We start from the raw sequence: 24764 nt of genomic DNA on the forward strand, positions 1-24764 counted from the left end.
CCCCCACTTATAATTCAAAATTTAATTTGACCAAATTAAGAGTTTTCAATGAATTTTTGAATAGTGTTATAGTTCCCATTTAAAAAACGATATTTCTATCCATGATATTACAAATTTCGATCTGCTCTATCAATACAGGATCAGTTAAGGGGCTTGTATTTAACAGTATACCTTGCCCAAGTTTAGAAAATAATGGCTTAAACCAAACAAATTCTTTTCAAAATGTAGCCAGTGACTTTTCTTAATTTCTACAAATGTTTTGAAGGAAAGAAAACACTTTGAATTTTCTAGATATTCCTTTTTCATTTCAAACCCAGTTTATAAAGAAATTAAAAACTCTTGTAAGGATTAACATTCTTTTCCTTTGAACTCCCAGGCATAATAATATTCCTCTCACAGTAAGCCTTTCTGTGATTCCTTCCATGGACAGGATGCTGTGGTACCCAATGAGGTACTTAATTTGATTCAGATTTTGCAAGGGTAGGAGCTTGAAGTAAATTACCCCAAAATTCAAATAGCTAGTATGTGACTAACGTATCACTCAAAGCCAGGTCTTCCATATCTATAGACTATTGCCAAGAATTTCTGTTCTGTTCAGACCATCCCTTCTAATAACCCCTCTGCTTTTTCCTGGGTGGCACTGTTTTTAGTTTAAGAAAGAGGGAAGACTGATATATTTATGCTTGCTCTTAATCTGAATATTAGTGTAGGTTCATGGAAGTTTTCCTACAAGTTAAGGATCTCCTATGTAAGTGTTTTTGATGTCTTGAGTGTTAAAAGGGCAAGACAATGATACATACTGCCTATGTTCACCTCTGAGCTTCCACCTTGCTGACATTTCAGATGCTATATCTTTTTGGAAAATAAGCAAGCACACACACAAAAAAAAAACTTGAAGTGTAACTGTTGTTCCTTTCTCAAATTCTGTAACCCACAGAAGCACTTTAGGAATAAAAATAAGTAAAAAAAATCAACATAAAATATTATGATGAAGGAGATGATAGAAAGGTTTACAAATTGTTTTTGTTTTTTGTTTGTTTGTTTTATAGGAGATAAAGATAAAACAAGAAGACTCTTCAAAAGAGGCAGCCTATGAAACATGTCTCGAAGTCTAAGGAAGTAGTTTCTAAATTGAAATAAAAGGAAGAGAATTCCAGATGTAGAGAGAGTAGATGATAAACTAAGGAGGCATGTGTTAGCATATTCTGCTGGAACACACCTGGGCAATTATGGAAGGAGAATGGTATGCCTAGGGAAAGAGAGATGGCAGAAGATGAAGCTAAAATCATTGCTTGGAATCACATTGGGAAGAGCTTTACATTCTAGGCTAAGGTATCTACACTTCATTTTGTAGGTTGTAGACAACCATCCTAGGGTCTCCAGCATGAGTCGACTATGATCACACTGATTTAAAAAGAGACATCCAGCATTATGTAGACAATGGATTACAATAAAAAGACATGAGAAGGAAGAGAAAAAAATGATCAAGTTCTCCTCTCGAGAGTAAAGTGGCATTTTTATTGGGTAAAATATTGATTTATCTAGTTGAGCCCCATCTTGTAGCTTTCGACGCTCCTTGTCTTAGTTTTAAATGTGAGCACTACTTTGAAAATGAAAGCCTTTTAGTTAGCTTGTTACCAATTTTAATGAAATAAAAGCTAATTTATAAGAATAAACAATCTTGATAATACTTGAAAATGTAAGCTTTTTGATAAGCCCAATGGTTAAATTCACAAGCAATGCAAGGATACTAAAATTGCTCATGTCCATAAAGGAGTTTCAAGAAGCAGGCTGTTTCACACCTAAAGACTGATCTGTGTGGAAACTCTAATATAATTTAGGAGTCAGGCAAAATAATGTGCCCCATATAATGGATCAAGCTTCTACTGAATTTGTGGCCAAAGATGGGTCAGAGTCAAAAATAGACTTCATATTTGAAAATTATAAGATTCATTACAAAACATGCAACCTTGTCTCTAAAATAGAAGCAATCTATAAAGTATGAACAATCCACTCATACTGTGAGGCAGCTATGAGCATGCTTTCATGTTGGATGAATGAGAAGAGTTAAGTATTGCCTGTTACCACCTGTCTGAGGCTGCTATTTTGCCTGACTTCTGTTTCTTTTGGATTTATGAACATAGGGCATACTAGCTTAAATTCTTTCTTCCTTTTAGCATTGTTTCATACAATGGAATTTTTGCTCTAAACAGCTAAGGCATCAAGAGACTTATTTGCCTCCCTAAGCCTGCTCAAGGGCATATATTGATGAGCCTCTTGTCATCTTTTATATGTGGCATAGAAAACCAGTTTCCTCAGTGTGAACCATTTGCTGTCCACTCCAACTACTCCATCCATGTTAAGCACTTAGCATCTCTGGCTTAGATTTCATAGAAAGCCTCTGCACATCAATGTTTATAGCAGTTCAGTTCACAGTAGCCATGTTATGGAAGCAGCCAATGTACCCATCAACAGATAAATGGATAAAGCAAATTTTATATATACACACACACACACACACACACACAGGGATTTTCCTCAGTCATAAAGAAGAATGAAACTATGGCATTGGCTGGTAAATGGATGAAATTGGAGAACATCATGGTAAGTGAAATAAGCCAGACTCAGAAAGTCAAGGGTTGAATGTTTTCTCTCATATGTGGACAAAATAGACCAAAATAAAGGAAAAAGTGGGGATCATATAAAAATAGAAGGTTATTCAGTGGAGTATTGGAAGGGGATTGAGGGGAAAGGAGGAGGGATGGAGAGGAACAGTGGAATGATACTGACCAAACTATCCTATGTACGAATATGAATATTCCACTGTGGATTTCTCCTTTATGTATACTTGTAATGCACTAATTAAGAATAAAAAAACTATAAATAAATAGAAAAAAGATGAGTAGAGTAGATGAAAGGGAACAGGGGAGGCAGTAAGGGAGGGAAAGGGGGAAATACTAGGGACTGAATTAGAGCAAATTATATCCCATGCTTGTATAATTATGTCAGAATGAACTACAATATTATGTACAATTATAATATACTAATCAGAATTTCTTCCCTCTTAAAATGGAGAAAACACCCTTTTCCTTAGGCTTTGTTATCCTTTGGGCCCATTTCAGTCCCTTTCCTACTATGCTCTTGTTATATGGATCTTTCATTTTATTATGATAACTTATGTCCTAAGGCCTTTTGGAGTTTCTGTCATATTTCTGTCTTAAATATTCTTTCCTTGCTTATTTACCTGTATAAACCTCACCCACCTTTTGATATGAGATGGAAAGCTACTTTTCATGGTGAAAGCCCCCTACAATCTCTTGCATTTTTTCAAAACTTCCCTGATTAGATTTGCCTGACTTTGTAGACCTCTTTTTTTGATGCAAGGTGTTGTGATTTATGGAAATGTGATTAACTGAGATATGTCTATTTTCCTTACTAGACCACAAGTTTCACAAGGGTGGGGAGATCTGCTTCGGCTCCCAGGATCTCTTCCCTGTTCCTACTTAGGCATACAACAGTGTCTGACCTAAATTGAATATCCATCAAAACATCTTTGAAATCTTTAGAAAAATAAGTAAAAGGATGCTAGGCTACCAGACTTGAAGTCTTAACTGTATTCTTCTCGCACAATTTACTAATTCTGTGATTTCAACTAAAAAGTGAATTTCTGATTTTCTATACGTAGATGTAAAACTAATAAAATACTGTCTTTTGGGCAAAGTACTATTTGAAAACACGAGGGAAAAAAAACAAGCATGTGTGGGGGAGGGGGAGGCAGGGGATTGTGAATAAAAATCTAGCCCCTAAATGTAGTAGTCACTCAAGGTCAAGGCTCAGTCTCTCCAGACCAGATTCTGAGATGTATCATGGGGCTCAAGATGTTCATTAGGGCTCATTGTATGGCTGGAGATCATGCAGCCTAGTGGGATGTGAATGGCTACATTTATCATTTATCAGGAGACTGGGGGGCTGACTCCACCACTACAGGCAGTTATGGACATCTTCTAGGCACTTTCTATGTGTCTTTCTGAAATTTGAATAATGTATAAATGAACTCATTTAAATGGAAGAAAAAGAAATGGAACCCATACTGATTTAAATTAATTTTATTATAAATACATGCAATAAACATAAAACTATAAACTTATAATAAACAACCATAAAAACACAGTTTATAATTAATTATGCACAAAATGTTTAGTTATCCCTACACAAAACTACACATTAATAAAATTCACATTAGAAAGCATGAGTTTTTTTGACAACTGCTATTCTTTTGCTGTAATAAAGTTCAAGCCTGCCATGTGATTTTTAGGGCAAGTATCTTTTGCAATTGTAACATCACTTCTACCTTGTACACTTGGGGAATCAAATACAACCATTTTCCTCTATTTGAATCACTATAAAACTTTTGTAGCTGTAGCGTGGTATGAGCAATTTGACCTTCATTTGACACATGTGTATCACTGAAGTAGTGTAGAAATGCCACAGTTGTGTCTTTGTTACTAAGGATTAAAACATTGTTACCTATTACTGACAATTTTATAAGCAGTAATATAAATATGAGTTCGGAGATCTTAAGACAATAATTTGTCAACTGGCATTCAGATTACTCATAATATATCAACAATGATGTTTCCTAAACTACTGTTTTCAAATGAAAATAATTTGGAGTGATTTTTTTAGAGTACTATTTTTAGATTTTGTGGCATCTATTACTAACAGTATTCAATATAATTTCCACTTCATCTTTAATTACAGATTCATCCTTTTTTTTTCTGTTGGTACAGGGGATTGAACTCAATGGCACTTAACCACTAATTAACCATTGGGCCGCATTCCCAGTCCTTTTTATTTTTTATTTTGAGACAGAGTCTTGCTAAATTGCTTAGGTCCTCACCAAGTTGCTGAGGCTGGCTTTGAACTTGTTCTGTGTCAGCCTCCCAAGTCACTAGGATTATTGGCATTCCCCACCATGCCCAGCCAGAATCAATTTTTAAACTAATCACATTGCTACTCATAGCATAGGGCATATTTCCTAATGCCCTCTGTAGCCAGATGAGGTCATGTGTCCCTAAAACAGATGTATCAAGATGGAATTTCCAAGATTAAATAGAATCATGCACATAAAATGTTTATCAGACTAAAGTAAATAATGTTTTAAAACTGATGGTAATATTGATAATATTAATGAAGACCTCCACATGAGGAGGGACACTTACCTCCCAAGACAATTCCTATCCATCCCAAAATTGAACTAAATGTGTAAGAAACAAGGTTGAATGTCTCTAAAGAGATGTTCAAGAAGCTCTACATATTTCAAGAAAAATAATTTGAGGTTTTATTGAATTTTAAAACAAAACTATAATCTTCTCAACAGCACAAAAGGGAATGCAAATTCCTCGTTCAGACAATGATGTTTCCATATGACTCCCCCCTGAGAGCACGTGTGTTATGAAGCCATCCAATACATATGTTGCTGATGGCCTGGCATGTCCTTAACAAGCATACAAGCTCCTCTCACTGTACCTCGAGGAATTTAGCATATGGCCGTCAACATCTCTGGATTGTCCAGAGTGCAATTCAACATCAATCTCAGTTAAATTGCAACCGATTAAACATTATGCTGCATGATATTGCATCTCATGGAATTAAAATGTTATTTTATTTTATGGATTTGTGTCTGTTTCTCATCACCATTTGACAATATTCACCCCCCCCAAAAAAAAAAAAAAAAAAAAAAACCTGGTCAGTCATTCCTGCTGACATTGCAGGGTTTGGAAGCAAGACAAAGAGAATACATGAGGTTTCCAGTACTCATTGGAAGAGAAATACATTGTGAAAAATCTGTTAAACTTTATCATTTTGCTGCTCTGTTAGCAAATGAATGCTAATAGCATATGCTCATTCAAAGTATTTGTCACTTAACATACAGAGATCAAATGATTCCAGTTAATACCTCCAACATGTATGTGACAAATCAATCATTTCTACAGTTGCAGAAATCTGAAATTGGACAGAAAGAAAACTGATTTTATATGTCATCATATGCCAGATGCCATGCTAAGTGATTTTCAAGTACAATGTTGTCTCTTTTATTACTTAAAGGAATGCCTTATTTTTTCCTTTATGTAAGGACATTCTTCAAGTCTCACAGCTAGTGTTTGTACAGGATCTACCAATGAATAAACAACACAGGCAGAATTCAGATATGGCTATTTGAAACCAGAAAATTTATTTTGTGAATACCATGCTATCCTAGTAACTGAGATATAACAAAACAAAGTGAACTGAAGTTATACACTTATTACATTCTAACTGGAAAAAAATGGTCATTAAATTAATAGAGAGGTAGATGTGTTTAATTTTTTTTCCCTTGGCATGAGGGTTGGAATGACTCAGACTGCTGTAATTTGCAGGCTCAGTCACTTTATACCTATTGGTTTGTTAAACATTTTCTAAGGTACTTTCACAGGTGATTCCCAAAACAATCCAGCAAACAGTGTTGTTATTATCATCTTCACTTTACAGAGGAAGAAACAAAGATGGCCTCCTGCTGAAACCCAGAACATTTACTAGCAAATCTTCTGGACATCAAAAAATTTCAGGGCTGGATATTACCCATGTTGAAAAGCGATTGCATTGGATATTGTCTGACAGACATGTACCATCTCTTATCTTGCTAACCGCCCATGAAGAGCATACACCTGGCATAGCCCATTGTCCCAGGAAAACAAAGCAGAATTAAAGCCAAATATTAACTGGGAGATTAACTCAATCAGAGAGTCTGGCCCCAACTAGAAAAAATGAGCATAAAGAAAGGACTATGTTTTAAGCTACTCTTGTGAGTATGTTTTCAGGGGTGTGTGTGTTTGTGGGTGTGCATTCTTGCCATTGAGCTACAATTTCCTACATTCAAAGGAACTGCAATATTAAGCAGAGGATACAACATCCAGCATTACCTCTTTGAAGAGCAAGAGCCTTTCTGGAAATAGAGATGGAGTTAGTCTTGTGAGAACAAATCACATCCTGAATTTCAGCATTGAATTGTCAAAAGAAGCCTTGAAAAATAGCTCATGGGTCCATTTACTAAGGAGAAAGTCAGAGGTTACAGAATTCAGGCCACAGTGATTAATTCCTTTAAAATAATGTAATCACCTTTTCTCACAAGATGTTTAATTCTGTTGTGAGCCAAGTAGAATTAAAGGTGGTTTTATTGTTAAATTACCTAATTACCTGCCTCCTTTTTACTCTTTAAAAGAAAGAAAAAAATACATGCTTACACAACATGTCCAAAAATAATCAATATTATTATTGTTAATTATAATATTTATAAATTTTTATATGATTATTTATATAATAATAATAAACAATAATAATAATAATAATAAATAAAGCCTTATCTTCTATAGTGGTCAAAAAATTTGATGAAACACAGCAGTATTGTAAAAGTCCCCAGAAAGCTTTTTGTGTTGTTAATAGACTTTACCAAAATTATGTTTATTTTTTTTCCCTTGGCATGAGGGTTGGAATGACTCAGACTGCTGTTATTTGCAGGGTGCCTTTTATATTTGGTGAGTTTTCTTTGTGCTTGAGAGGGCTGAATGGTTCTTTTCACCTTTGTTTTGTTGTTTTATGCCTTAGGCTTATCACAAAATGTAATCAACACACGTGTAATCCCAGCTTCCAGGGAGCCTGAGGCAGGAGGATTGCAAGTTTGAGGCCAGCCTCAGTAGTTTAGCAAGGTTCTAAGCAATGTAGCAAGACACTGTCTCAAAATAAAAAAAAAAAAAATTAAAAAAGGGCTGGAGATGTGCTAAATGGCTAGATACTCCTGGATTCAATCCATACTACTACCAACAAAGGGACAAACAAAAACAAAACAGCAAAATAACAGTAGTCAAGTCTTGGATTTAACTGCTTTGAAGGATCAGAGTTCATGCTGTAGTACACAGGGTAAAGAAGATTTGCTATAGGTGGGGCCTTATGTTGGTAAGACTGGTGTCCTCTGATTCAATACCCTGAGCACAGAGAGTGGGATGCATGGAAACTCTTTTAGATGGGTCAATTGATTAATTAATGGATTAATTGGATTTTATGCTTGTTGGGGCAGTCTTTTTAAACCATTGCTTATTCCTATAATTTCAATGTTTTTCTACTTCAAAATCCATGCTGAATTTAATTGCCATTATAATAGTGTTGACAGGTGGGGCCTTTAAGAGGTGATTAGGCCTTGTGGACTCCACCTTTATGGATGGAATTATGAAAGGGTGAGTTTGGCCCCTTCTCTCTTTCCCTTTTCTTTCTTCTGCTAAGAAGTCTCTCACCAGATGCCAACACCTTGATCTTGGACATCGAAGCCTCCAGAACTGTGGCCAAATAAAATTCTGTTCATTATAAATTACCTTGTGTGCAGTTTTCCTGTACAGCAGCCCAAAATGTCCTAAGAGGCTGTGGAGAAGACTGCCTCCGTTTGGAGGCGGGGCTAGAATTCTTGCCCTTTATTTTTTTCCTTGAGCTTTTGAGCAGTTTCATGTTCAAGGATAACACCAGCTAGTGTAAGGGGTGAGGAGCAGACATAACAGGACATTTCTTTCAGTTACCCACTTTGTTCTGTTTCATAAAATTCACGTAATCTCCTCTCTTTAAAGTTCTGCAACGAATGGTTTCCGCAGTATGATCATTTAACATCCAGATATTAAATGTTACTGAGATTGTTAGTTAATTTTTAAAATTCAAATAATGTATTCCTATTTTAATAATGAAATTTGGATAAAATGACTGTAATTTAATCATATCCCATGCAAATTAGGTAAAGGCTTTACTCAAACTCTGTGGGTGTTCTATTAAAACAGATACACACATACACATTTTTAATTTGCAATGAAATTTTATATTTTTATGCTTCTCTTTCTTTTCTTGTGCTTCTCTTTCTTCTCCTCCACCCTTTTCTCCCCCTTTTCCTCTTTATTCACCTTTATCCCCATTTCCATATCTCTCCCCTTTTTCTCTATTTTCTTGTGCCACTCAACCATTAAGCCACACCCACAGTACACTTTTTTTTTTTTTGAGACAGAGTCTCACTAATTTGCTTAGTACCTTGCTTGATCACTGATGCTGTCTTTGAACTTGCCATCCTCCTACCTCAGCCTCCTGAGCTACTGAGATTACAGACAAGGGCCAGGACACCTGGAGTGTTTCTTCTTTTAACAGTAGTTTTTGAGCAGTTCCATGTTCAAGGTTGCATACGGATAGTGTAAGGAGCAGAAAGCATGAATCAAAACAATTCTTAAACTCCCCCTCTTGAGTTCAACCCTGTCACAAGAGAGTTAGACACAAGTAGGATATTCATCCCCATAATGCTGACAGTTTAATGCCAGATGGGAGATCATGCAATTTCAAAGAGGAGAAATGGCAGAAGATACCTTAGAGATCTTTACCAAGCTCTTTGAGTATGGTGGGGGAAAAATGCTATTTTTTGTTAATCCTTAAATTTTCTTTTACTGTGCAGTTTTTCAGCCTTCCTTATAGTGAATGGGACCATTTGACAAAATTTGGCCAATGAAAATATAAATGGATGTTATGCCCTTGACCAGCTACCGTGATCCTCCAGGCTTTTTGCCTTCCGTGTTGACCATGTCACTCACCCGGCCGTGGTGTGCACAGCTTTTCTTGCAAAAAACCCTTCAGATTTGAAGTATTCTTTTTCCTTTTATAGCTGTCAGATTGCATTGACTAAGACATTGTCTCTCCAAGACCTTATAAGTACTTAACCCACAGGGAAGAGGGGTTAAAAGATTTCAGAGGAAGAAGCCTATTGTTTAAGTAAAAGAGCAAGATGGTAAAAGGACACACAGCAGATACAACATCTAGGGAACAATTGTGCTGTTTTGCTGCATCCTGTCTAAGTGTCCTGGTGACACACACTGAGAGCTAAAGCTGGGAAGTTAAGGTGGCACCAGAGTGTGTAAATGCCAGGGAAAGGAAGGCTTTGGAGGACCTAGCCAGTGTTGAATCAGGTCAGAGAAACAATAAGAGCCAAGTGTCAGAACATTAGCTTGGCTTCAGCTTGAGAGAGATCAAAGGGAATAAAAGATAAAGAGAACGTGAGAATAATCAACTAGGAAATTAATAAATCAGGTGGTGAATAATGAGAATAAGGATGGCAAGTTTAAGAGCTGGCATTTGCCGGGCATCGTGGTGCCTGCCTGTAATCCCAATGACTATGGAAACTAGACAAGTTCCAGGATAGACTCAGCAACTTAGTGAGGCCTTAAGCAACTTAGTGAGGTTTTGTCTCAAAATAAAAAAATACAAAGAACTTGCTATGCAGCTCAGGGATGAAGCATCCTTGGATTCAATCCCCAGTATCAAAAAAGGAAAAAAAAGAAAAAAGAAAAGAAAGAAAATGAAAGAAAAACTGTGGCATTTATTGAATGCTTTCTGTGTGCCTTGCTTAAAGTATTTAAATGTGTCATTTTATCTCCACAGCACACCGGTGAGGTCAGTCCTAATATTTGTTATTTTATATTGTATTTTAATAAAATCTTCTCTATTCTCAAACTTTCCTAAGGGGCTAAAAAAAGATATTCAAATTCTAGTCATTGATTTTGACAACTTTAACAAAATTTGAAAAAGACAATAGAAGTCTTTGATGTTCAATTTTGTGATTTGACAGATATATAATATATAGTACATATATTGACACTTTAATGAACTATATATACATATGACATATAGTACACTCCTATTAGTCACATAATAATTATTTATTTTGCTTCATTCTTCTACAGATATTTCTCCATCCCCAAATTATAGATGAAACAAAAAGAGAAGTTTAGATAAGAAAGTCATATTACAGTATATCTTGAGACAAGGCCAAGTTGAAGCTACTTGAAACCAACTTTCCTTATTTCATCTCAGTGCTCCTTTACTACATCAAAAATGCTAAGAGGAAGAGAACAGAAAGAGATGGAGGATGGGTGACTAGGCAAGGTGAAAATAGATTTCCATAAATATTTTTATATAATAAATTTGCTATATATTTAATAATGACTCAATTGCATATTTTTAGCTTTGTTTTCTTATTGAAAAAGAACTGTTTCTCCCATTTTTCAGTGAATGTTTTCAAGCTGCTTAAGGCAAATGGCCTAATTATATTTTATAGTGAATAACCAGATTATATGTAAGAAAAAAAAAGTACCTACATGCCTGGCAACCAAAATAAACAAATATCAATGTTTTTTATAATTTGCTTTAATAAATCTTATAAAGTCCTACTCTCCTCCTTCCCTGGGGAAAGGAAAAACTTTTTTGAAGCTTTCAGCCATTAGGATCATGACCCAAGTTATATCATCACAAGTAATTTATTTTAACAAATAGTCATTAAAGTTTATATAATGGGACAGACTGACAGTACCAATAATAACATCGATCACCTACAAAGATGGACAGTGACATTTCCTTGACTGGAAGGCAACAGGAGGGTGTTAAAAGCAAGATGTGGAAAAATGCATATATATTACAGGTTTGGCAAGTCCACAATGTTTTGATAACAATAATGTTATATCTTAATTTCAAGAATTTTACATCCTTGGAAAATGAATGCTGATTTTTTTAACATCTATAGTTACTTATTACTGATAAGGACTTCATCCTATATAAGATGGTAAAAATAATTCTCAAGAACTTTTGGGAAAGATAAGCATGATACCCTGTCTATCTCAGAAATCTACATTTGTGTAAGGGAGACGGATTAATCATATCTACAAGTATTACTTTGATGCTTTAACCTTAAAGTTTTGCCTAAAAGATCAAAATACAGAATCAAAGGATGATCAGAAAGGTATAGCATTTTTTCCAGAATGAAACTTCTGTTTGGAAATTTTTCCCCTGTAGAAACTAGGATCATTAGAAACTAGGTTAACAGGTATTTTGGAGACCAATTGAATTCATTTTAAACCCAATATCCTATTTTGAAAATATTTTAAAATATGCTTTTATTCTCTGTCTTTGAATACGGTTGCATACATATGACAAACCATAGTCTCTTTTCTATTTCTACTGTGAAGCATTCCTTCAATGACTTTTGTCTTCAATTTTGTGTTAAGACAATTGTCCCATTTAGCTATCCTGAAGGCCAAAGATGACAATGAGTCCTATTTCTGTTTGTCTACTACAATACTGATCATGCGTGAAGTTCCTCTTAATTAACACAACCCACTCCTTCCTCGTGGGTTCCTGAAGTCCTTAAACTTAACCTCAATTTGTGCACTCAGCAGCATGGACTGTGTCACTGATCACAGATGCAGTTTTTTTCCTTAATTATATTAGCACTTAGTACTTCTGAAATTGCCTCTCTTTCCAAACTTAGCACAGCTTCTTTTCTTCCTGAGCATCTATAGCTTTTCACTAGGTTGATTTATTTTTGTTCTTTGCAGTTTATGTTATCTTTGATTTCTTTCTTTCTTTCTTTCTTTTTTAATACTTTGTACATAGATGGTTTGCAGCTCGGTTTGTTTTAGCACCAGATGTGGCTCCCAGGAACTATTTATTGGCAAAAGAAAATACAATATTTATTTATTAAACAAAGATATACTATTAGTTCTCTGTATCTTGGAGGTTTATATTTGCAGATTGAATCCAGTGCAAATCAAAACTAATGGATCATGTATAGACTGTTTTTCTTGTCATTATTTCCTAAGTAATATTATAAAGCAAATATGTACATAATATTTTCATTGTTTTAAGTAATCTAAGTAATACAGATATTATTTAAAGCATAAAGGAGGATGTGCATAAATAATATGCAAATATTATATCATTTTATATAGATGAGTATTCTCAGATATCGGTGTCCCTGGGGTGGGAACACAGCAGTGAGGAGGGAGATCCTGGAATCAATCCCCTAGAAGAGAGAAATGACTGTATTTAGCACACACTTTAAGTCAAACAGCCATACTCTTTCGGCAACAGGTTTTTTAGCTTTTAACTATAAATTCAACAGTCAGCTTTTAAAACCTCAAGTCATCAAGTTCAGATAACATCTAACTTTCTCAAATCATGTGTTTTCATTTATGTACTTTATCCCATGATAAAATAAATGTGTCAATATGGATTCCCCCATGGTCTTCACTTGACACTAAAACTTAGCAATGTCTTATTTATGATCTCACCTGATTTTTGACACCAGGTTTATTGTGTGTTCGATACAGTTATGGATGTACAAATTATGGGGTCTTATGAAAAATCAATTTACACAAATTGACTCTACACAGCAGAAAATCTTCTTTTTTACTACATGAGCTATTCTGTAATGCATATGCATGTACAAAGACTTATAAATTTTTTTTCCCAACCCCACTTTTCAAGGCACTCAACCGTTACGCTCTGAGACAGCTAAGCTCCTGGCTTCTTGGGTCTATACAGGTATCATATTTGTTACCATTAATATGCAGACAGGAGATGATTAAATGCAGGCATGATAAAATGTGACACCCCATAATAAATGAGAATGAAAAAATGAATTTGTAACCATAAATCATGTATTAAAATTTATGTCACAGGCTTACATTGATGAAGACAATGTAGCAATAAGAAAATAGGAGATAGACCTATTTTAAAAATTATAATAAAAGACATTTAGATTTTATGATTTTTTTTCAACTTTTTAATCTTAGGTTGAAAATTTGACTCCTTGCCCCTGAAGGTAGAATCCTTGAACTTTGTGGTTTAGAATAAGACATTGGGCAGTTATGGATTTCATTATAATGCAAATTTTTAACTTTAACATTTTAAAATATGAGTGTTCTTATGCATCAAGACAATGAGATACCACAACCATGACAGAAAAGAAGAAATAAAATGCCTGTTTTAAAAGACTATTGAAGTTTCATCTTGCCTCATACTTTACCAAAAAAATAATTTGACAAACCGATTATGTGACTTTTTATTTAAAGATTTGTAATAGTCATAAAATTTTAAGTTAAAAACTAGAGAGTATAACAACACAAAGTAAATGATATTAAATCCTTCATGAGAAAACAAAATTAAAGACAGGAATCCAGAATATAGTTATCAATTTTATTTAAGAACCTATAACAACCAATGCATTATTATAAAATAATAGGCTTTATATTTAAATAAATTTGCCATAATTTGAATTTCATGGATCTCATTCCTTTAAATGTATTTTATTTGGCAGAATACAATAAAATTAATGGTATTGAAATAATTTTGGAAATCAGTTATATATGTAATGCTTGTGTTGTGTTAAAAGATAAATGTCAGAAAAAAAGTTGTCCTCTGAATTTTGGAAACTTAAAGAAATTATTCCTATCATATATTGATACCTAGTCATGCCTTTTTTCCTTTTTCCATTCCCAGTGTTTAAGGGTTATCTTATGCAGTGAAATAAATTTGGGGTCCTGCCAAGGAGATTTCAAAACACAGAAATTTTCTAAATTCATCTTTGTTACATAATCTTAAAATCTGAAAGGCATCCCCCACAAAAGATGTATTGAAGACCTGCCTCCTACTACTGCAAAAAGTGACCTTATTTGAAGATAAGATATTTATTAGGGTAAACCAAGTTAAAATGTCATAAGATCATGAGGACTAGTGTCCTCATTAAGGGGCAATTTGGACACAGCGACAGACTCAGAGAGAAGATGACGTTGAGATTCACACAGAGAAGCTCTGGCAAGAAGTTTGGGACAGATACTTTTCTGTCACTACTAAGAAGGAACCAACCTGATAACCTTGACTTTTAAAAAATAATGATTTCCCTTAAATTTTCCCCTATGATTAGTTTAGTCAGCTGTTTTACTGCTATGACTGAAAGACCCAACCAGAACAATTAGGGAGGAGGAAAAATTTATCTGAGGGCTCACAGTTCCAGAGGTCTCAGTCCACAGACAGTGGCTTTATTCCTCAGGTCTCCATGTGAGACACAACAACATGGTGGAAGAGTGGGGAAAAGGGAAGGAGCTCACATGGTGATCAGGAAGCAGAGAGAGACTCCATTGGCCAGATACAAACATATATCCCAAAGCCACATCCCAGTTATCACCTCTTCCAACCACAGTCTACCACTTCAGTTACCACTCAGTTAGTCCCTATCAGGAGATTAAATCACTGATTAAGACTCTCACAACCCAATCATTTCTCCTCTGAACCTTCTTGCGTTGTCCCACATGTGAGCTTTTGGGGGATACCTCACATCCAAACCATAACAATGATATCATGAAATGACGAGGCAATGGCAGGGTTTGAGGTGACAGAGGAAAGTTGCAGTGCAATACTCCACACACAGAGCCCTGAACTGAACGTTGGGCGTCCAGACCTTTAGTAGAATTTTGTTCATTTTGGCCAAGGCAATTTTATTAATGTGACCTCTCATTTTCCAAAATAGATTGCAAACCTGTGCTGTCTTGTTTACTTCTCAATTTCGGTATAATCCAAAGTCAAATGTTGAATGCTTTACCCCTCAGTGTGATTGTATTTGGAAATGGAGCCACTGGGAAATAATTATGTTTAGATGATGCCATGAGTGAGATTCCTTATGGTGGTATTAATGCTCTTTAAACCAGAGTCTTCAAATAGGTGTCTCCCTCTCTCCCCCACGTGTGCCACACTGAGGAAAGTCTATGTGCACACACAGTGAGATGGTGGCCATCTATAAGCTGGAGGAGAGGCCTCACCAGAACCAAACCATGCAGGCACCCTGATTTCAAATTTTCAACTCCAGTACTGTGAGAAAATAGATTTCTGTTGTTTATAAGCATTTTGTTGTAATAGCCAGAGCTGACTATGATTGTATTTAGAAATTTAGCCCTTTTCACTTTATTTTGCTAAAAAATTTAGCTGTGTGTCCACCATTGTACTTGCCAATGCAATCCAGAGGATCAAGAAGAAGTTTTATAAAGCAATAGTCCAATAGTTTTGTTGTTATCTCTTAGTCCTATAGAAAGAAAACAAATAACAAAGACATCTAAATTCCTGGGTTCACCCTTAATTATCTTCAAGGAAGGTAACATGGGAGCAGTATTGCATGGTATATATATATATATTTTAATAATATTGTTTATGCTGCTGTATTTAGAAGTTAGAAGTGACTAGAGTTAATTTGGATTTTAAATTAAATCTCTGTGATTTACAAATACACAAGGCATTACTTGAATCAATGAATCCACTAATAAATAATACTAAAAATAGGAATGTGGATAAGAGAATCAGAATGGCCTGAATTCAAATTCTAATCTCAATTACTTACCCCTGTGTGGCCTTTAGAATAACTTTCATCACCATTTTTGCTATTTGCAAAATTAAGTTAAAAATGTCTCTCTCAAAGGGTTTTTGGAAATTAAATAAGATATTGCACACAACCTCACCCTCAGGTAAGTTATAGTTGCTCAAAAAGAAATTGAAAATATTTGTTATGTTCTTTTGGAATATCTGAGCCTTAGCATTCTCATTTACACTTAGTTTTAGTGTTGATGATTTAAAATATTGCATGTGTGAACATGCATACACACTCTCTCATATACACATATGCATTCATAGAGAGTTTTCTGTTATCGTTTTATTTTTATGCAATTCAAAATACATTGACTTAAGGGAATGAAAACTTTTAAAATAATTCAAAACCGTAAGCTGGTGTCAGAGACTTCCATGAGGATGTGCACACATAGGGAAAACCTATGAAATTAAAAAAGTTTAAAAAAAAGAAGGATATATTCTTACTTTACTCTTTATATGTATGTGTTCAGAAACACGATGCGGAAGGTGTTATTAGTTGAACAAAGCAATGCTATTTCAGCTACTCAGAAAACTTCTACAATAAGTAGTCCCTTGAGGCAAGACTCTTCCCAGTAGCATTGTTCACTATAATATTTGTTCAAAACTGAGGAGTGATTTGTAAGGTCTGTCCCTACAGGAACAGAGTGATATTGATGCCATGTAGTTAACGTAGAACCAAGAAAAAGCCTCAAACCAAAGACATAATGAACAACATATCACCACTTTCCATTTTTCCTTTGAGTGAAGGATTCATTTTGTAGCATGCGAAGTCATCCCCGGTGTGATCTAGTTGAAACATAATGGTTGGGAGAAGTAGGTTTTCGTAGAAACAGCCCTGGGGTCTTAGTGAACATTTGTTACTATTTCTTCAGCATTTTGAATTCTTTTGAGTTCAGTTGAACAAGGAATTGTCCTGAACAACTGTGCCAAGTCCCGTGCTAAATAAGGTAGTGGCTGTATTCAAAGTATGGTGTGTATCTATTACATGTCATGCCATTTCCCTTGCTGATGTTATTGTTAGGTCACTGAAGAAGAGGTAGATAATTGAAATGATTTTTCCCATGCTGAAACCACTTAGCAGAAGCAATACTAGATCTAAAATTTCACCAATGGGCTGGTCTTTTTCAGGTTGCAAGGATCTGAGGGCGGCAGATAAGACTTAATGGAAATATATATGGGCCAATGAAGAAGCACACAAAAAATGCTTGTCCTCTGGTCTTTAAGAGAACATCATTTAAGATACCACAGTAAGTTTACATTGCCCAAATCCTACCAAGAGACACAGAGCTGTGGAAAGTGGAAGAGTAGCGATCTTGGAGTCTGACTGCTTTGTTCCAACCTCAGCTCTTCCCAATATCCACTCTTTAAATCTGAAGAAGATGCTTCACCTGCCTGTATATTTTATCACACTGCATGTAAAATCCAGAGTGATGAGATAAGGCTGCATGCTTCATAGATCTGTGGTATAGGTTAACTAAATTAATATGTGTACAAGACAATGCATGGCATATTCATTATAAAATGTTGTAAAAAGTCCACAATTGTTGCTGGCATCAGTATCACATAATATCATTAACATACTATGATTTGAATTTTTCCTAGCATGACTATCTCATGGTTTTGATTTTCACGTGGGTTCTACTCCCTTATGGATTTTGCTTACTTCATATGTCTCTCGACTTTTGTGGACCTTCTGCACCTCTTTTTGAAACTCATTCCAATTTCTCAAAAAAGAAGCTATGATGGGTTGGTTAATCACTGTCTGATATCATCAGACTACTTAACTTTTGTAAAACCACATTAGTCACTCAGTTCCCAATGATGGAATAATCAATTTTCACCAGGATTGTCTGTTTTATGGTTCCCCAATGGTAAAATGGTAAAATCTAGGTAAGTAAAGCCAGGCAAAGATTCCTTCAGAGATAACTTGAGTGTTGGTGCTTTTCCAGCTTTTTCTACCTCTGCTTTGGATTTATGGAGCATATTGCAATGAATATTTTCCCCTAACAGATATTAGAGAGGAGTCAAATAGCTCTGTCATATTTTAGGATCAAGATCAAATGGAAAATTAATAATATAAGAAGGAAATCATGTTAAGCCAATGAGATACCACATTCCCAAAGCAAGTAGTGAGATTCGTTCTTGCAGTTTAGTGATTCTATTTAGGCTATTTTGTATTTTCTTATGACCAGAGACTGCAGTCATGGTAATTTTGTGTATCATGTATAATAATATGCCTTCAGCTTGTCTATAGAAGTGAGATAACTGTGAGGTCAAAAACAACAACAAAAAAAGATGTGCATAATTTCTCTTTACAAACTGAGACAGCATTTCTCCAGATCTTTTGAAAACATCAGGATTGTATAGACTCAGTCTGGCTCACAAATTAAATGCAACTCCTAGCCTGGTCTCAGCTGCCTACTTCCTTATAGATGCTATAAGCCTGCAGTTCTCTGTCTCATGTTTCCTCATCTACAGTTTACAAAGTCCCTTTCAAGGTCCCACAGCAAATGATCATGCATCTTTTCTAACTATTACTTATGTTGGTTTTTTTTTCTCTCTAGTGACTCAGATTGTCTTTTTTCTTCTTTATGGTTTCTCGAGGCAAACTTAAAGGGATTGACTGACCATTTGTGTAAATGGGAAACAGAATGCTAGTGATTGCTATTGGTAAACAGTGTTAAAGCCACATGACTCAATTAGGAGCATATTCAATATAATAGTTAATTTTGCTTAAAATGGCCTAAACAAAAAGTTATTTATTTTTCTGACTCAACAAGGAATCTGTTAGTAAATGATTTCTGAAAGCATTTGAGAGGTTTATTGACCTAGGGTACCCTAGTTTTCTTGATCTTCTTTCATGTCTGTCCTTCATAGTCATAATATACTGTTGTAGTTCATATTCAAAGCTAGAAGGAGTTAGAGAATGGAGTGGTATCAGACACATCCTTCCCTGTTTAAATATGAGAAGACTTTCCAGAGACCTCAACCAATTTCTATTTACATATCATGGATAAGGACAGTCTCCTATAGTCTCTGAATTACAATGAAAATTGGGAAGTTAAAATCTTTACTGGGCTCTGTATGTCCAGCATGTCATTTTCCTGAACCAAATAGGTTTTTGTTTCCAAGGAAGAAGATGATATGATTGGTGAATACACAATTGGCAATGCCTGTTACATTATGATGATAAAATTTTGTGTAAGAAGAATTCAGATTTGGAAAAAGTTCACTGGATATAAAATGGTCACATCCTCATTTACATCTGAAAACATGCTAGAATTTCAAAGTAGTGTATTTGTGATGTCTGAATCATACAGTGAAAGCTATATTTTAAAACAGGTCTGCATTGTTCTACTCAGGTGGTAAATTTTATGTAGAAAATATATGTGCATCTGTATGCTAGTGTTCACCAATTTGTAGAAGTTGCCTGGATCAACATACTAATGAGTGTTTTGAGGCTCTCATTAGGCTTAGCGAGAAAGGATGCTTGATTCATTATCAATGGTGATCATTGGTTGTAGGATGAGGAAAAAATAGATACTTGTACTCTGTCTAGGTAATTAAAGGAGTTTCCCTTTGATGTAACTGCAACTCAGTTGCTAATGCATTGACTCAACACATATGGCAATTTGTTCTCCAAGAATCACAGAGAATGCAATGAACCCCAACCCAATGGTATAGTACAATAGAATTATCTTGGTCTGGATTAATATCAATGAGTTTGAAAATACTGAACATTTTTTGTCTCAAAGTTTCAAGGAAAATTGTTCTTTTTTCAATTGTGGAACTAATAGCAAAGGGTTAGAGAAGCACTTAGAAAACTTATCAGATAAAATGTGCAGTGTGTAACCCCATAAATAGCTTGGAAGACCTGTAAATGTATTGGCACTCCAAAGAAAGGAAAGAAAGAATCAACTAGTGCAGAAAATTGAGTAATTATAATTCTCAAATGCCTTTGCTCAAATTCTACCCTAAGATATGGAAAGATGCTAACCGAGTGATCTATCTTTATTCTGCTAATGTTGCAACTCCAAAGACCTGTTCTCTGATGTTGTTTCTACTAGATCTGTTCATTCACATTTGTCACCAGATCATTCAACATTACTGAAACAAGATATTTCTCTTAGGAAGTCACAGTATTTGATAGGGAAATTCCAAAAAAAAAAAAAATACAAGGTCTAGATCTCTTGTGTTATTTCTATTTTCTTCAATTTGAACAAATTAGCATTTATTTAGCACAAATGGTATCCAAGCTCCATGTTACATGCTTGGAAAACCTCACAGATTCCCAATCTGAGTCCAGAACTCTAAACTCAGAGCATGTGCTCTTTCTTTTTGATATGAAATTCCAAAATTCTCCTGCATGCACTCACACATGAACACCAAAACAGTCATACATGCATTATTTTAACTATTTATATGTATCTGTTATCCCCATCTTCATTTCAAACGCTTTGATAATACAGAAAGTCTTTATTTATGTTTTAAGCTCCCAAATGCCTATCAACATGTTCAATAAATGAACATTCTCAATAAATAATTCAGTTCTAATGTATTCCAATATGTAATGTGAAATATCTACACTGTTATCTGGATATCTGAGTATGTTCAGTTTGAAAAATTCATGGTATTATGGTACATAAAGTATGCTTATTAAGCATCAATGAATAATTTTAAAGATACTTTCTGAAGTCATTTGTATATTAATGATTAGAAGATAACACACTACACAAAAGACCAATTTCAGGCAAAGAAATAAACTTCATATCCACAATGACATGTGTAGAGAAAATGACATTAAGTTAGAGTTCCTAAAATAGCATGCTATGAAGCATAACCAAGTCTGTACAGTAATGGGTAATTTACATTCTGTAAAACATTCTGTTGAAGTTGTTTTGCCATAAATATCTACAGTAAGACTGATGCAAATGCATCAATTTATCTATTTTGGATTTATATGCCATCTACTGCCTTGGAGAATTTAAGACAGTTTACAGGGTTAATAATGCATCTCTGAGAATTCTAACTGTACTCGGTTTGCACTTTATATCAGCAGATCTGAATTTATTTTTTACCATGATCCACAGTAAAAATGTATTGAATATCCAAACTGATAAACACACACAGAGGGATACTCTGTCTCTCTCTCTCTCACACACACACAGCCACTCACACATGCCACACAACAAACGTGCTACAAAAATAATAACCACTACTACCCAATGCACTCTTTTTTTTTAAATCCTTATCCCTTAACTGATTTTATAACTCTCAAGATCAAGGGTGGTCAAAAATTTTTTTTAAAAGACCAGAGAGCAAATATAATAGGGTTTCTATTCCATTGAGTTATGTGCGTGTATATGCGTGTGTGTGGTGTGTGTGTGTGTGTGTGTGTGTGTGTGTGTGAGAGAGAGAGAGAGAGAGAGAGAGAGAGAGAGAGACTAGTTGTTTCATAAGTAGTCAAGTTTTCTGCAACTCTTCAACCCTGCCATTATAGTTTAAGAGGCCACAAGTAATACTTAAACAATCCGGCATGTTTGTGTTCCTACATAACTTTATTTACAAAACAGGTACTTTCCCAGATTTGGTCCACAACCTTGAGTATTCCCACGAAGGGCTCATAATGACTGAGCTCATAAAACACGCTTTAAAAATAGTGCTCTGAATAGCTATTCTTAAAATTTTGGCCTCAAAGCTCTTTATTCTTAAAGTTATTGAGACCAAAAAATAGATTCATGTGTATTGTGTATTCACCAATATTTATTATAAAAGAAATTCAAGCTAAGAAATTTTAAATCATATTTCATGTGTTAAGATTTTTAAAAATAAAAATTTAAGTGCAGGTTAATGTCAAGGACACTTAAGAAAAGATAATTGGCTTACAAAACAAAGAAATAATAACTGATCAGTGTCATATGCTTATATATGTTAGCAATTGTCTTTAATGTCTGGTTTAACAGAATGAAGCTAAAATCTCTTTGCTATTTTGCATTCAATCTGATTAAGCATATTATATTGGTTACATTATATAAATCGAATCCAACCTCACACTGAATGTATTGAAAGGTAGAAGTATTCTATTAGCCTCATCAAATAATTATAAATAGTCTGTTTTTGTTTTGCTACTCTACCAAAATATGTTATGATTTTCTAAATGTTAGTTAATAGTTAGAATGTAAAAACCGTATCAATGAAGTCTTTACTCTCTCTTTCCTTAAAATCCTTTAGTCTATCCTGCACTTTGAATCTTTTACTATTGCATGATTTTTGTAATATCACATATTAGTGTTTTAGAAAAGTCTTGATTCATTAGGTTAAGCAGATCTTCCATATATCGTCGTTTTTTTCTTTGAGTATATTTAAAAAATCAATTTGTTACTATTATCACTGATATCTCTAGAAAAGTTTTTAAATATTGGGGAGCTGTCAAACACTTCATAGTGAATCACATTTTGCAAAAAAACTCGTGTTTACTTAAAAGTTGAATATTTTTTTGTAACATTTAGTTTCAGTTTTTTATCTTGAAGTTACAGGATTATCTTATCCATTTTGGAGAAAAGATCTACAAAATACCCAAGTTCATTTGACCATATTCTCTGTGTGTGTAGATAATAATTTTAAAAGTTTTTAATTATGTTCTTTATTTCTTGGAATTAATCTCCATGTCCTTAGAATGTCCTGACTGATAGGAGTATGTTTGTGAACCTTGGAACCTTATATGGTGCCACATAATAATCACATGATTTGGGACAAAGGCTTTGTGCCACACCCATAATTTTATATGGAGGGCTAGGTCATACCATATCATCTCCATATTCAGAAAGGCTGGTGATTGATGTCAGGAACCAAGCCAGCTTGAAAAAAGACTAGACTCTAAGGCTAAAGTGAGCTTCCTGTGTGGAAATGTTCCATTCACATTCTCACATACTGCTGTCTATGGCAAGAGGAGGTGCTCTCATATATCTTAACTGTCACTAAATGAGTTTTGAGTTGTTTGAGTCCTTCAGCCAATGGGAGGTGGTCTTGGGGACCTCTAAACTAGCAATCTCTGTGAGAAGCTGGGATGGTTTTGGAAACACATTTTTCCCTGTCTTTATGATTTCTTACTCATTCTTTTATGATAAAAGTGTTCCATTACAGAGACAACTAGTTCATCTGATCATGCACCATACTAAAAATGAAACTATGTCAAGTAGTATCCATAAGTGACACTGGCATTTTAAACTGTGAATGCTTGACAATGAAGAATGCAATTACCACCATCATAGTTTGATGTCACTGACTCGGTCTGTGTTAAGCTCCCAGCCATGTTACCATCATTTGGGAGTCACTAATGCAAGTGTTAATACCACAAAAGTGGGAATTATATCTCAATTTCATTACAAGTGTATGTCTGATCTCTCTGCCCCCATCCACCCACAGCACAGACAGGGACTTTCAAGTATCTGTGTACTATTTCTATAAAAAATGATTATATATCATACACATATATCATGAATACTCTGCTTAATATCCAAGATTCCACCTAGTTATAAGAGGCAAGCTTAATTGTAATTTCATGTTTCTGAACATCACAGTTGGCCTACATTTTTCATGATCTTTTATGTCAGTATGTTTAATTTCATAGAATTTTTTCACCTGACTTGAGTTTTCACACTTCCGCTTGCAAGCCATTCTCTTCCCTCCTACAGCTCTGCAGATTCTCTCATTTATATATAATCTCAATTTACACACATTCATTCATACTCGAACATACATCACATTTCTATATTCTTCTCACTCTCCCTGGTTGCTATGCACCCTTTAAGTCATTTCTTTAAATACTTCCTCCTCAAAGAGGTCTTCTGTGATTATCCTGTTTCCTTTTCTTTCGTATTTACTGTTGGAGTCCCCTTGCCTAGAATAATATTTGATAGATATAATACATAAAATCGAATGAACTGAAAAAAATAATGATGGAATATAAGAAACCTAATAAATTCAGTTATAGATTATCAATTTGCAACCCTTATATCCCTTAAGGGATATAAGATTCAGTGCACAGCCCTCTAATTGAAGCTGTATGCCTCCATTTATTTATACATATGTTGCTTTGCATGCGCATGCACACACACACACACACACACAAACACACACGTCTGCCCATTGACTGGCACAAAGTGGGTTTTTAATAGAAATTTGCTGAATGTGTGCAAATCAACAGCATATGCATTGATTTATATTCAGCTTTATGCTTCTGAAAATTGTCAATTATGCTTCCAGAACATTCTCTGGTACTTTTTTGATCTTCTGCCTCATAGAAATACATTATTTACAATATGTTTCCCCCTTTAAAATATCTAAAAGATTATAGTTCTGCCATGTGGTATAAACTATAGACTTCCTTGACATAGGGAATTAATGTCTAGGTACTTAAAATGATTTTTGCCTTCCATCACTTTCTTGGAATGGGTAAGAGGAGG

Source organism: Marmota marmota, unplaced genomic scaffold (genome assembly GCF_001458135.2).
Source record: "Marmota marmota marmota unplaced genomic scaffold, marMar, whole genome shotgun sequence".
Taxonomy (NCBI): Eukaryota; Metazoa; Chordata; class Mammalia; order Rodentia; family Sciuridae; genus Marmota; species Marmota marmota.